The sequence below is a fragment of the Petaurus breviceps genome, unplaced genomic scaffold (assembly GCF_028583685.1).
Source record: "Petaurus breviceps papuanus isolate PSGF00001 unplaced genomic scaffold, PetGlider_PUasm1.0 90849, whole genome shotgun sequence".
Classification (NCBI taxonomy): domain Eukaryota; kingdom Metazoa; phylum Chordata; class Mammalia; order Diprotodontia; family Petauridae; genus Petaurus; species Petaurus breviceps.
The window spans coordinates 11,203,255-11,215,376 of NW_027187361.1; positions in this window are offsets into that span (position 1 = coordinate 11,203,255).

Genomic DNA, 12,122 nt, shown 5'->3' on the forward strand with positions numbered 1-12,122 from the left:
ATGCAATCTCTTAGAAAGTAGGGACTGATTTTTGCTTCTTTGTATTTGTCTACCCAGCATTTAGCACAGTTCCTGGTTCACAATAAAATCAAAGGTTATATCTCAATGGGCATGGTGGCACAGGCCTATAATCTCTGCCAGGGAAGCTGAGGCTGGTGGATAGCTTGAGCTCAGGAGTTCTGGATTGCAGTTGGGTTAAAGTTAATCAGATGTTTACTTAGTTTCAGACTAATATATTGAGCTCCTGGGAGCCAGGGACCACCAGCATGCAAGGAGGTACAATCCTCCTTACAATCCTAGCCCTGCTCAGAGTTATTGTGTTAATTATTAGTGGGAGTAAGACTGCTGCACTTCAGACCTGGGTGAGGGATAAAGAAGGAAGGAAGGAGGGGAAGGAGGAAGGAGAAGAAGGAAGAAAGGAGAGAGGGGAAAAGAGAAAAGGGAAGGAAGAAAGGTAGAGAGGGAGGAAAAGATAAAGAAGGGGAATAATAGAAAGAAGAAAGGGAATAAAAGGCAAATTAATGTATAGATTAATGTTCTTTCTTAAATATGTTACACAAGTTGACAGTACCTTTCTTTGCATACAATGAATAAAAATCTCACACTTCGGGGTAGCTAGGTGGTATAGTGAATAGAGCACCAGCCCTGGAGTCAGGAAGACTTGAGTTCAAATCCGACCAGACACTTGACATACTAGCTGTGTGACCTTAGGCAAGTCACTTAACCCCAATTGCCTTGCATTCCCCCCGCCAAAAAAAACCTCCAAAACTCACAATTCTTGGTGACATCTATACTAATCTTAGATGAAGAAAACCTATTTGTTACTTGCTCTAGGATCCTTTTTGAATGAAATGCACATCATCATGTCAAACTCTCATGACTGTAGAAGAACATGTTGGGGAAATAATTATTAATATTTGGATCCAGGACTTTTTTCTCTTTTTGCTTCCTTATTCAAAGCACAGACCTTATAGGTCAAGTCAGTCTCTGAAGGAAAGGACTGACAATGAGACTGGCCTAACCCTCCAGGAACATTCTCCTCAATCTTGGGTGGGCTCTCACCCAACTGGGACAGTTTATTTCTGATTAAAGTGTAAAGAGAATCTAATTCAGGTGAATTCCAACCTTAATGCATTAGGCTCACACACTTGTTCAACTTAAGTGGTTTGGGTAGATATGGATTCTTAGCATTTTGTATCAAACTATCTGTTTATGTCTACTCATTTTTATTATCTCCAATATCTTTATTAATTTTTATAAGATTCTGAGTTCGAAATTTTTCTCCCTTCCATCCCTCTTAACCAAGACAGCAACCAATCTGCCATAAGTTATCACATGTGCAATCATGTAAACATATTTCCTCATTCATCATATTGTAAAAGAAGAAACAGAACAAAAGGAGAAAGTCACAAAAAAAAATAGTGAAAATAGTATGCTTTGGTCTGCATGCGGACTCCATAATTCTTTCTCTGGATGTAGATAGCATTTCCCGTCATGAATCTTTTGGAATTGTCTTGCATCATTATATTGCTGATAAGAGCTAAGTCTATCATAGTTGATCATTGCATTTACTCTTTTTGAGGAACAATCTAGTAACTATTTACTGAAATCTCTGTAATTCAAGGCTGGGCTGGTATGTGTTTTGGAGCAGTCCTCTATAATTCTCAGGATTTCTTTATATCACAAATCTCACAAGATTTTTCTTTTTTCTTTTTTGCCTTTAAAAAACTTTTAAGAAATGCTCTCCTGAAATGCTTTACTGAAACTCAGGAAGTTAAAATATCTGAAGTCCTAGGGCAGCACCAAACATTTGAGATAAAATAATATAGTCAGAATATCGCAATTCAGATTCTTAGTAGTCACAAAGCAAGGGAAAGCTTAAATAGAATTCTGAAGAAAGTAAAATGGCCTCACATTTTCAAAGCATATTCCTTTCACATAAATATGCTCTCATGGAAGTGGCACATCCTTGTTAACATTCCCATTTTTTGACATAGACAGCTATCATACTTTTTTAAAGTATGGAAAAGAAATGTAATATTCTAATGATACAAAAATGTATGATTTTTAGGATGCCTTGTTGTTTTTTAGGCACTTCAGTTGTGTCTGATTCTTTGTGAACTTTTTGACCTAGGGTTTTATGGGTAAAGATATTGGAGTGATTTATCTTTTCTTTCTCCAGCTCATTTTATAGATGAAGCAATGGAGACAGACAGGGTTAAGTGACTTGCCCAGGGTCACATAGCTAGGAAGTGTCTGAGGTCAGGTTTTAACTCAGTTCTTCCTGACTCTAGCCCTGGGACTCTATCTGCTTTTTGCACCACCTAACTGCTCTTTGGGTGCTTGGTTATATTTAAAACTGAAGTGGGTTAAAGAAAAAAAATCTGTTAATGAAATTCTTTCCCCAAACTGTAAAATGAGTAGGCTTCTGAATTCCATCAAGGTTGGCATAGTACTATAGCTCAAAGTAGACTGGGAAAAGACCTGATGATGCCAGACTACCTTAACCTGTCTCCTTCCCTTCACTTTTTATACCTACCCCCCGCCCCCTTACTGGAAAAATGAACAAGGTTATTCCTCAGACCACTATGAGTATTTAGCCTCCTAAACTATTTCCACAAATCCCTTTGTGTCACTTTAATAAATTTAAAGCTTTTAAAAATAGTCAAAGGAATTTGCTCTTTTTTTTAGTAGTATACAGGATAAAAATAAGCTATTTTGGCAGGAGCTAGGTGGTACAGGTAATAAAGCACTGGATCTGGAGTCCAACAGAACAGAGTTCACAGCCTTAGACACTTAAATGATTTAATTTCTGTTTGCCTTAGTTTCCTCACATAAAATGTGGATAATAATAATAGCACCTACCTCCCAGGATTCCTGTAAAGAACAACTGAAATAATATTTGTAGAACACTTAACAGTTTCTGGTACATAGTAGGCAGTTAATAAATGCTTATTTCCTTCCTATACATTTTGCTTTGATTTTTTTTTGCACATATGCCCTCTCTCTAGTTAAATTTCTAATGTCAAGAAAAAGGATAAAATTCACTTTTTCTTTTGCTGAGCCCTAAGTAGGGCAGTTAGATGGTACAGTGGATAGAGTGTCAACCTGAAGTCAGGAAGCCTCATCTTTCTGAGTTCAAATCTAACCTCAGATGCTTACTAACTGTTTGACCCTGGGTAAGTTACTTAAGTTCATTGACCTCAGTTTCCCCATATGTAAAGTAAGCTGAAGTAGGAATGGGAAATCAAACCCCAAATGGTGTCACAAAGAGTCTGAAACAATAGAACGGATCCTAACTAGGATGGGGAAACACATGTTTTACCCAGGGTGACAAAATTCGGAGGTCATTAATTGTACTTATACTTTTACAACAAGCAAAAGTAATGGAGCCTCACATCTGGTTGGCAAAAATAACCATTTAAAATAGAACACTAGCAAGCAGTATACTCCCTTACTCTCAATGCCACAGCTCAGGTAAATTCCCCCTTCTCTTATGCCGGTCCTACCTCTTTTACCTTTACAATACTCCCCAGCAATAGCGTCATGGTGTTCTGAACCTCTTTGCCTAGGGAAGCTGAAATGTTTGAGTTGGGTCTCCCCACCATAGGAAAAAAATATGTAGACTGGAATGCACACCTAGGAAAACCTGACATCTGTTGAGGTGGTAGTTGGGCTTCCTTTCTTCATACACTTTGGCTTGATAAATCCCAATCCTAGAACATGAGGGGCCAAATTATTTAAAACTTAGATTTAGGCTAATGTCATAGGATTTTCCCCAGAGATACAGCATGTATAATATGAATCAGGTGTAGGGTAGCTATTTATTTCCTACACACACAAAAAAAGCTAAAACACAAACACAAAACTATTGAGCATTGACAGTAAACATTAAACTAAACAAGCAGAAATGCCAATTACTGTGATGCTGGACTGGGAAATTGCTTTGTTGTTGTTTGTTGCTCAATCATTTTAATTGTGTCCAACTCTTTGTGACCTCATTTGGGGTTTACTTGGCAAAGATCCTAGGATGGTTTTCCATTTCCTTTTCCAGCTCATTTATACTTATGCTCATTTAAACACATGGTCATTTGAAGGGCTGCTTTTTAGATATGTTGTATTTCAACTTATCTCTGCACTATTCAAGCAACTCCTTTCACATGATATCTATTAAAATGGCTGTTAGTGGTTATCTTCTCTAAGAGCTCTGGAAGAGCTGTCAGGGACTCATCCTCTTAACTCCATTTGGCACCAAGGCATGTTGAAGTAGAGACAAAAAGCAACAGTGAAGTCACCATGTGTCAAACAAGTGAAAACACTACCAGTGCAGCCTCATTGATCACCTCCCCTCACACTCCCTTGGAAGTAGCCCAGTTCCCTGAACCCGAGAGTCTGGGGAAGTCAATGTTCTCCACACCACTGGTCTTACTTCCAGTCTAGGCCCTGCCTACAGGTATCAATAAGGGGATAAGTCACAGTGGAGAAGGAACCCACTTTCCTTACCACCACAACCATCATCAGCAACTGTTGATCACTGACAGGAAGGTAAGGCAAAAGTCATAGGAGTGGCCACAATGCCCAGACCATCAATTTTCCTCAGTTTGTGTTTTCCTTTGGTTTTATTTCTTTTGCCATCCTTCTTTATTGTTTTTTTTTTTAAAGAAATTGGGGTTAAGTAACTTGCTCAAGGTTACACGGCCAGTTATTTCTGGGTGTGGTGCTAAGTATCTGAGCCCAGATTTGATCCCTAGGTCATCCCAACACTGGAGCCGGTGCTCTTACTGGCTGAGCCACCTGGCCGCCCCCATCCTTCTTTATTGTTAAAATGTATCCTTCAATGCAGCTGGAATTTCGTAGAAGATTTTGTATACCATCTTACTCAGTAGGCCCAAATGTAGTGTTTCAATTAGCTTCCACATGACCTTGGGAAATGTCTAAGAATTTTCTCTTTCCTAACAGCCTGTCAATGTTTCTATACATATAGGATCACAAGTTCAAGAAAGACAATTCTCTGAGTCACCAACTGAACTCTCGAGGTGTATTAATATAAATGAATTCATTTGCCTGTCACTTTATCCTTCATTCCTATAGCCATGAGGGAAAACTGTAAGCAATAGAACAACAAATGTAAGAAGTGAATACATATACATTATATTTATATTGTAATTGTTCATCCTTGATTCTGTATTAAGCAATTGGAAGAGGACCGTATCTTATTCATATCTATACATCCTGCAACACTTAATTCAATGAATTACTCATAGTAAAAGCATTTTATATGCATCACCTGATATGAATGCATTGATTTGCTATGAATAAGATGATAGTATGCAAACATACTCATCCCATTAGTAGCAAACACACTGTTTCAAATGGTTCTGCTTTCTTCTGAAAAAAAAAAGCCATTCAAAATATTTTTTGCACATTTTGAATTTCAAGTGCTAATTAAATAAAAAGCATGGTTTTTGAAAGTCGATTTTTCCCCCCAACGTGGTAATAGTAGACAGATGTTGCTACATATATATTGTGCTTTAAAGTCACTTGCAACACAGTATGCCAAATACTTTACAGTCACTTTTTCTGGTTCAATGAAAAAAAATCCTATGCATGTGTACTAGCAAAGAGGCACTCTTAATCAACAGCACATTAATATCACATGTTGCAAAGAGCAAAAAAAATCATATGGATTTCATTTACATGTCCAAATGTATATATTTTATTTAAAGGGATATAATGGAAATATTTCTTTATAGTAGCTTAATTATTTCCATTAACCTGCCCAGTGAAATTAAAAGGGTCAGGAAAAGGCCATCCAGAGTAAGCTTCTTTTAAATTCATGCCATGGATTAATCAGCTATCCAGATATTTCTAAACTGCACATTAAATAAAAAACCCAATTATCAAAGAATCATTAGGTTAGAATGAATCAAGGAAATTCTTCCAGTTTATTTCTGTGCCTATAAAAATGTATTATAAGCCTGGTCTTTCAAAATCTCGAGTGTATGTTAAACAGTATCTGGTCATCCTTAAATTTTCTTCCAAAATTTTTTTTTCACTATTGTCCCCCCAGCCAGAAACAAAGTTCCCATTGTTGCGCTCTAGCCACTATTTCCTCTTGATTAATGAGAACAAGATCCAGAATAGAATGGTACGATTTTTTGTACTTTAACCTTTTGAAAGATGAAATTACTATTTAAGCAAGTAAAGAAAGTATTAGATTCTCTGTTTTTAGCTATAGCCGGTGTTTTCTCATCACATATTTTGAGAATGATGGTATATTCCAACACTATTAAGTTCAGATCATTTCCACAGAAAATACTATGTATGCTCTCTTTAAAAATACACATAAAATAATCCACAAGAAGAAATATATCTAACACAGTCCCACATTCAAAGTGCTCATATCACTGCATGACAGAACCGCTAGCACACTCGTGGAAGTTGGAATGGGAGGAGGAAGGGAAAAGGGGACACAGGTTTTCCCTTTGGTATCTCTTATCTTCCCAAGGATGCCATCCCTGAATGTCAGTGATGCCCTTTTTGCCCTACAGAGTACTTTCCAACAAATACCGAAACAGATTCCCTGACAACATACATTTCCTGAAGACAGTTGAGTAGAATTGCCTAATAACATGATTATGAGTGATGGCAAAGCACTTTTCATTGCTTTATTTTATTTATTTATTAATGGAAAGTGTTGTTCAGTCTTTTTTCAATTATGTTTGACTCTTGGTGACCCAACTTAAGGGCTTTATTGGCAAAGAGAGTGCAGTGGTTTGCCATTTCCTCTCCAGCTCATTTTACAGATGAGGCAAACAGGGTTAAGTGACTTCTCAGGGTCACACATTTGGCAAGTGTCTGAGGCAAGATCAGAATTTAGGAAACTGTCTTCCTGACTCCAGGCCAGGCACTCAATCCACTGCACCACCTACCTGCTCCTATTAATGAAAAGCAATTCACTTCAATTCAATTCAACAACCGTTTATCATATCCTATTTGGAATTCATTGCATAAATATAAAATTCTGGTTTAAAGCTATTTTTTTTGTTCTGAATGCCTTTTTACTTTTCCCTATGCTTGTTATGTAAAGAGATCGTTTCTTATTATTTTGTTTTGCTGAATTTCTCAAACAAAAATTTCTATTCATATTTAAAAATATTTTTCTAGTCCATTTATTAATGGATTTTTAGGGGGGCAGTCTAAGAGCAAGGATTTGCTTGAGATCTACCCCAAACCGCTCCAAATACCTGTAAAAAAACTCTAAACAAATTCTATAGCTATAGAATGCACAAAATGTCAGAGTGAAACACATCTCCAGCACAAGACAGCATGTAAGACTGAGAAAAAGTGTCTATCTCACCAGCACAGATGAGACTGGAGCAGGCCTCATGGGACTGAATCACTGGCAGCTATGGTGGTTTCCAGGTTTTTCAATCCATAAAATCCAAAGACAGCATAGAAGAACAGTGGGAAAACTATGTTAGACCTTGGTGAAAGAAGAGCTTTGTCCGGCTAGTTTGGGTCTCAGCCCCAGGTCAGCAGTGGCGGTGGTGTCATTGGGGGGTAGCAGCAGTAGCGGCTGTGTCTAGAGCTCTGGGCCCACAGATGGTGGAGGATCAAGTGGTTAATACAAAAACCCTGAAGCCTGGGACTGTATACCTTTCCCCATCCCTATTCCCACTAAAAGCAGAGTCCTACCTTGACAATGAAATAGAAAGTCAAATATTTGTCTGGGAACATGAGCAAACAGCCCACCCCCCAACAAAGAAACAACAACTAAAAAAACATGACACTATAGAATCTTACTTTGGTGACAAAGATCAAAACATACAACCAGAAGAAGACAACAAAGTCAAAGCTTCAGCATAAAAGCCTCCCAGAAAAGTTTTGAATTGGTCGTAGGTCATGGAAGAACTTAAAAAAGAATTTTGAAAATCAAGTAAAAGAAGTAGAGGAAAAATTGTGAAGAGAAATAAGAATGATGCAAGAAAATCATGAAAAATGAGTCAATAAATTGCTAAAGAACACTCAAAAATATGGAAGAATATAATACCTTAAAAATTAGACTAACCCAAATGGCAAAAGGGGTCCAAAAAGCCAATGAATAGAAGAATGCCTTTAAAAGCAGAACTGACCAGATGGAAAAGGAGGACCAAAAACTCAGTGAAGAAAATAATTCCTTCAAAATTAGAGTGGAATAAATGGAAGTCAATGACTTTATGAGAAATAAAGAAATTATAAAATAGAACCAAAAGGATGAAAAAAATAGAAGACAATGTGAAATACATCATTGGAGAAAACACTGACTTGGAAAATAGATCTGGGAGAGATAATTAAAAAACTGTTGAATTGCCTGAAAGCTATGATCAAAAAAAGAGCCTAGACATCACCTTTCAAGTCAAATGGCACTGATATTCTAGAAGCAGAGGGTAAAGTAGAAATCAGAAGACTCCACTGATTGCCTCCTGAAAGAGATCCCAAAAAGAAAACTCCTAGGAATATTGTGGCCAAATTCTGGAGTTCCCAGGTCAAGGAAAAAATATTGCAAGCAGTCAGAAAGAAACAATTGGAGTGTTTGAGAAAATATAATAAGGATAACACAAGATCTAGCAAATTGTCCCTTCAGGGACTGAAGGGTTTGGAATTTGATATTCCAGAGCACAGAGAAGCTAGAATTAAAACCAAGAGTCATCTACCCTGCAAAACTGAGTAGAATCCTTCATTGGAAAAATGAATATTCAATAAAACACAGGACTTCCAAACATTTTTGCTGAAAAAATCAGAGCTGAATAAAAATTTGACTTTCAAATGCAAGAATCAAGAGAATCATGAAAAGGTAAACAGGAAAGAGAAATAGTAAGGGACTTATTAAAGTTGAACTGTTTACATTCCTACATGGAAAGCTGATATTTGTAACTAATGGGACCTTTCTCAGATTTAGGGTATTTGGAGGAAGTGTGTGTGTGTGTGTGTGTGTGTGTGTGTGTGTGTGTGTGTAGGTAGGTAGATAGATTGGTAGGTAGATGGCATAGGGTGAGTTGAATATGAAGGGATGATATAAAAAAAAGAAAATTAACAGGTGAGAGGACTATATTGGGAGAAGGAGAAAGGGAGAGATAGAATAGGGTAAATTATCTCACATTAAAAAAGCAATAAAAAGGTTTCACAATGGAAGGAAAGAGAGTAGAGGTGAGAGGGAATGACTGAACCTTGCTCTCATCAGATTTGGCTAAAGGAGGGAATAACACACACACTCAATCAGGTTTCTTACCCTACTGGAAAGTAAGAGGGAAGGAGATAAGAGGGAAATACATGATAAAAATGAGGGCAAATTGGGGGAGGGCATAATCAGAAGCAAACAGATTTTTGGAAAGGGATAGGGTCAAAGGAGAGAATAGAATAAGTAGGGGGCAAGATAGAATGGAGGGAAATATAGTTAGTCTTTCACAACATGACTATAATGAAAGTGTTTTGCATAAATATACATGTATAACCTATCTTGAATCCCTTGGTTTCTCAATGAGCGTAGGTGGGGAGGGAGGAAGAGAGAGAATTTGGAATTCAAAGTTTTAAAAACAAATGTTAGAGCTTGTTTCTTACATGCAACTGAGAAATAAAATATATAGGCAATAGGGTTTGGAAATCTATCTTGCCCTACAAGAAAATAGGGGAAAGGGGATAAGATGGGGCATGATAGAAGGGAGAGCAGACTGGGGGAAGGAGTAATCATAACGCTTGCCATCTTGGGGTGGAGGGAGGGAAGAGATGGGGAGACAATTTGGAACTCAAAATCTTGTTCAGATAAATGTTGAAAACTAAAAATAAATTGACAACAACAAAAAAAGAAAGAAATCTTTGCTTGACTGATGACATGGAGAGATAGGACAGCCAAAAGCAAACTAGACTGAGAATCTTACCTCCTAAGAAAAGTCTTTTGGAAAAGAATTTTGGAAGGTTTAAAAAATATCCCCTCATAGATGAGCTTTCCTATCTTCCATGTGTATATTTTTGTGTATAAATACTCACATCTTCTTTCTATATATCCATATAGATGAGCATTAATATGTGATCTTTATAAATTGTATGAATTTTTAAAAATTGACTTTTATGTTTGTCAAATGCTACATCAATTGTATACTTAATGCTTTGTAATATACTTTAAGATCTGGTATATATCTCATTATTTTTCACCTTCTAGAGCTCCAAATGAATGTTGCTATTATTTTGCCTAAATCTATTTTTTTCTAATAAGTTTGTTGTTATGACACTCATTGTAAATTGATTCTATTTTGTTGTGACCTAGCCACAGAATATTTATATTCCTTTATTTATATGAAAGTTGTTTTATAACTGTATTTATGCCAGTCCTCTGTGTCTTGGCAGGTTAACTCCCAGATACATCACTCATTTTATTCTTGTCTTAAATGGAATTTTTCTTCCTATAGATTTTGCTGATAATATTCAGAAATGTTGATTTTTACTCCATGGATTTATTTTGTATCTTTATACAAAGCAAATACTTGGCAGAAGTTATAATTGTCTCCAATATCATAACATCTGCTCATGGAGATAATTTTGTCTCCTCTTCGCTAATGCTAATTTCATTAATTTCCTTTTTCTCACCATTGCTATCTATACCTGCCATTTATAGCACTATGTTAAATAATAGAGGAGATAATGCTTATCATATTGCCTTATTCTGACCTAACTGGGAAAGCTTTCAGTATTTTTTCATTACAAGTAATGGTAGATCCTGATATTAGATAGATGTTTTTGATCATATTTAGAAAATGAATTTATACCTTTCTATTCCTGGTTTTTTTTACATAAACAATAGATCTGACCATGTCACTTTCCTTAAGAAGTTCCAGGGGTTCCTTCTTGTGTCTAGGATAAAATATAAATTCCTCTTCTTGACTTGTATAGTCTTTCACAGTCTGACTCCAACCTACCTTTCCAAAATTACTGCTCATTAATCTCAAAATTAACATCATTATGGCTGGTCATTCTTTGTGCACAACATTCCATCTCCTGTTGCTATGTCTTTATTCAAGTAAGGCCTAGAATGGAAGTCTTTCTCACTACTGCCTTTTAGAACCCCTGATTTTCTTCAAAACTTAACTCATAGCAGAGTCTCTCAGATGAGGCATTTCTTGTTCCCTGCCACCATTTATTGATCCCCACTTCAGTCCCAACACAGAAAATTATTTTGCACACATTGGTTCATATTTTATATTTATATATCAATAAATGAATGAATAAAAACACATTAAGTAATAACTTTGTGTCATGCAGAGTGCTAAGCAGTGGGATACAAATTCAAAAGACACACAGTCCCTGACCTCAAGAAGCTTACATTGTAATGGGGTAGGACAAAATATAAAAAGAAATTATTTCTAGGAAACAGAGTTTTCTTCTGGAAAGTCACAACAATGTTTAGTGAAGTCAAAAAGTAATGATTAGCATGTTGTTTCCAAACACAATGGTTGTGTTGATTTGATTACAGGTCTCAAAGCAAGAGATAGGTATGGGGAACATGCAGGAAGATATATAGTAACAGAAACCAGAAGAGCAAGGATAAGAAAAAGAAGGATAAGATGGAATGCTCAGCATAAATTTCAGTACTTACCAAGATGGTCCAAATCCATTAAAGCAAACAAACAAACCATAGTTTGTCTGGAGGGAATCTATGGACGATTTCTGGAGGTGGGGACGGGTGTCTGTACCACTTGCTTCATTACTAATATGTTATGATATAGTCATTTTTGTGTATTTAGTTTAACTAATAACAAACAAAATGTATCTTTTAAAAACTCATTTGTCCAGTGAACCTGAAACACAAATGTGCACTCAAGTATTCAAAACCTAGTTATGAGCTCCTTCCTTCCTTCCTTCCTTCCTTCCTTCCTTCCTTCCTTCCTTCCTTCCTTCCTTCCTTCCTTCCTTCCTTCCTTCCTTCCTTCTTTCCTTCCTTCCTTCCTTCCTTCCTTCCTTCCTTCCTTCCTTCCTTCCTTCCTTCCTTCCTCCCTCCCTCCCTTCCTCCCTTCCTCCCTACCTCCCTTCCTTCCTTCCTTCCTTCTTTCCTTCCTTCCTTCTTCCTTCCTTCCTTCTTTCCTTCCTTC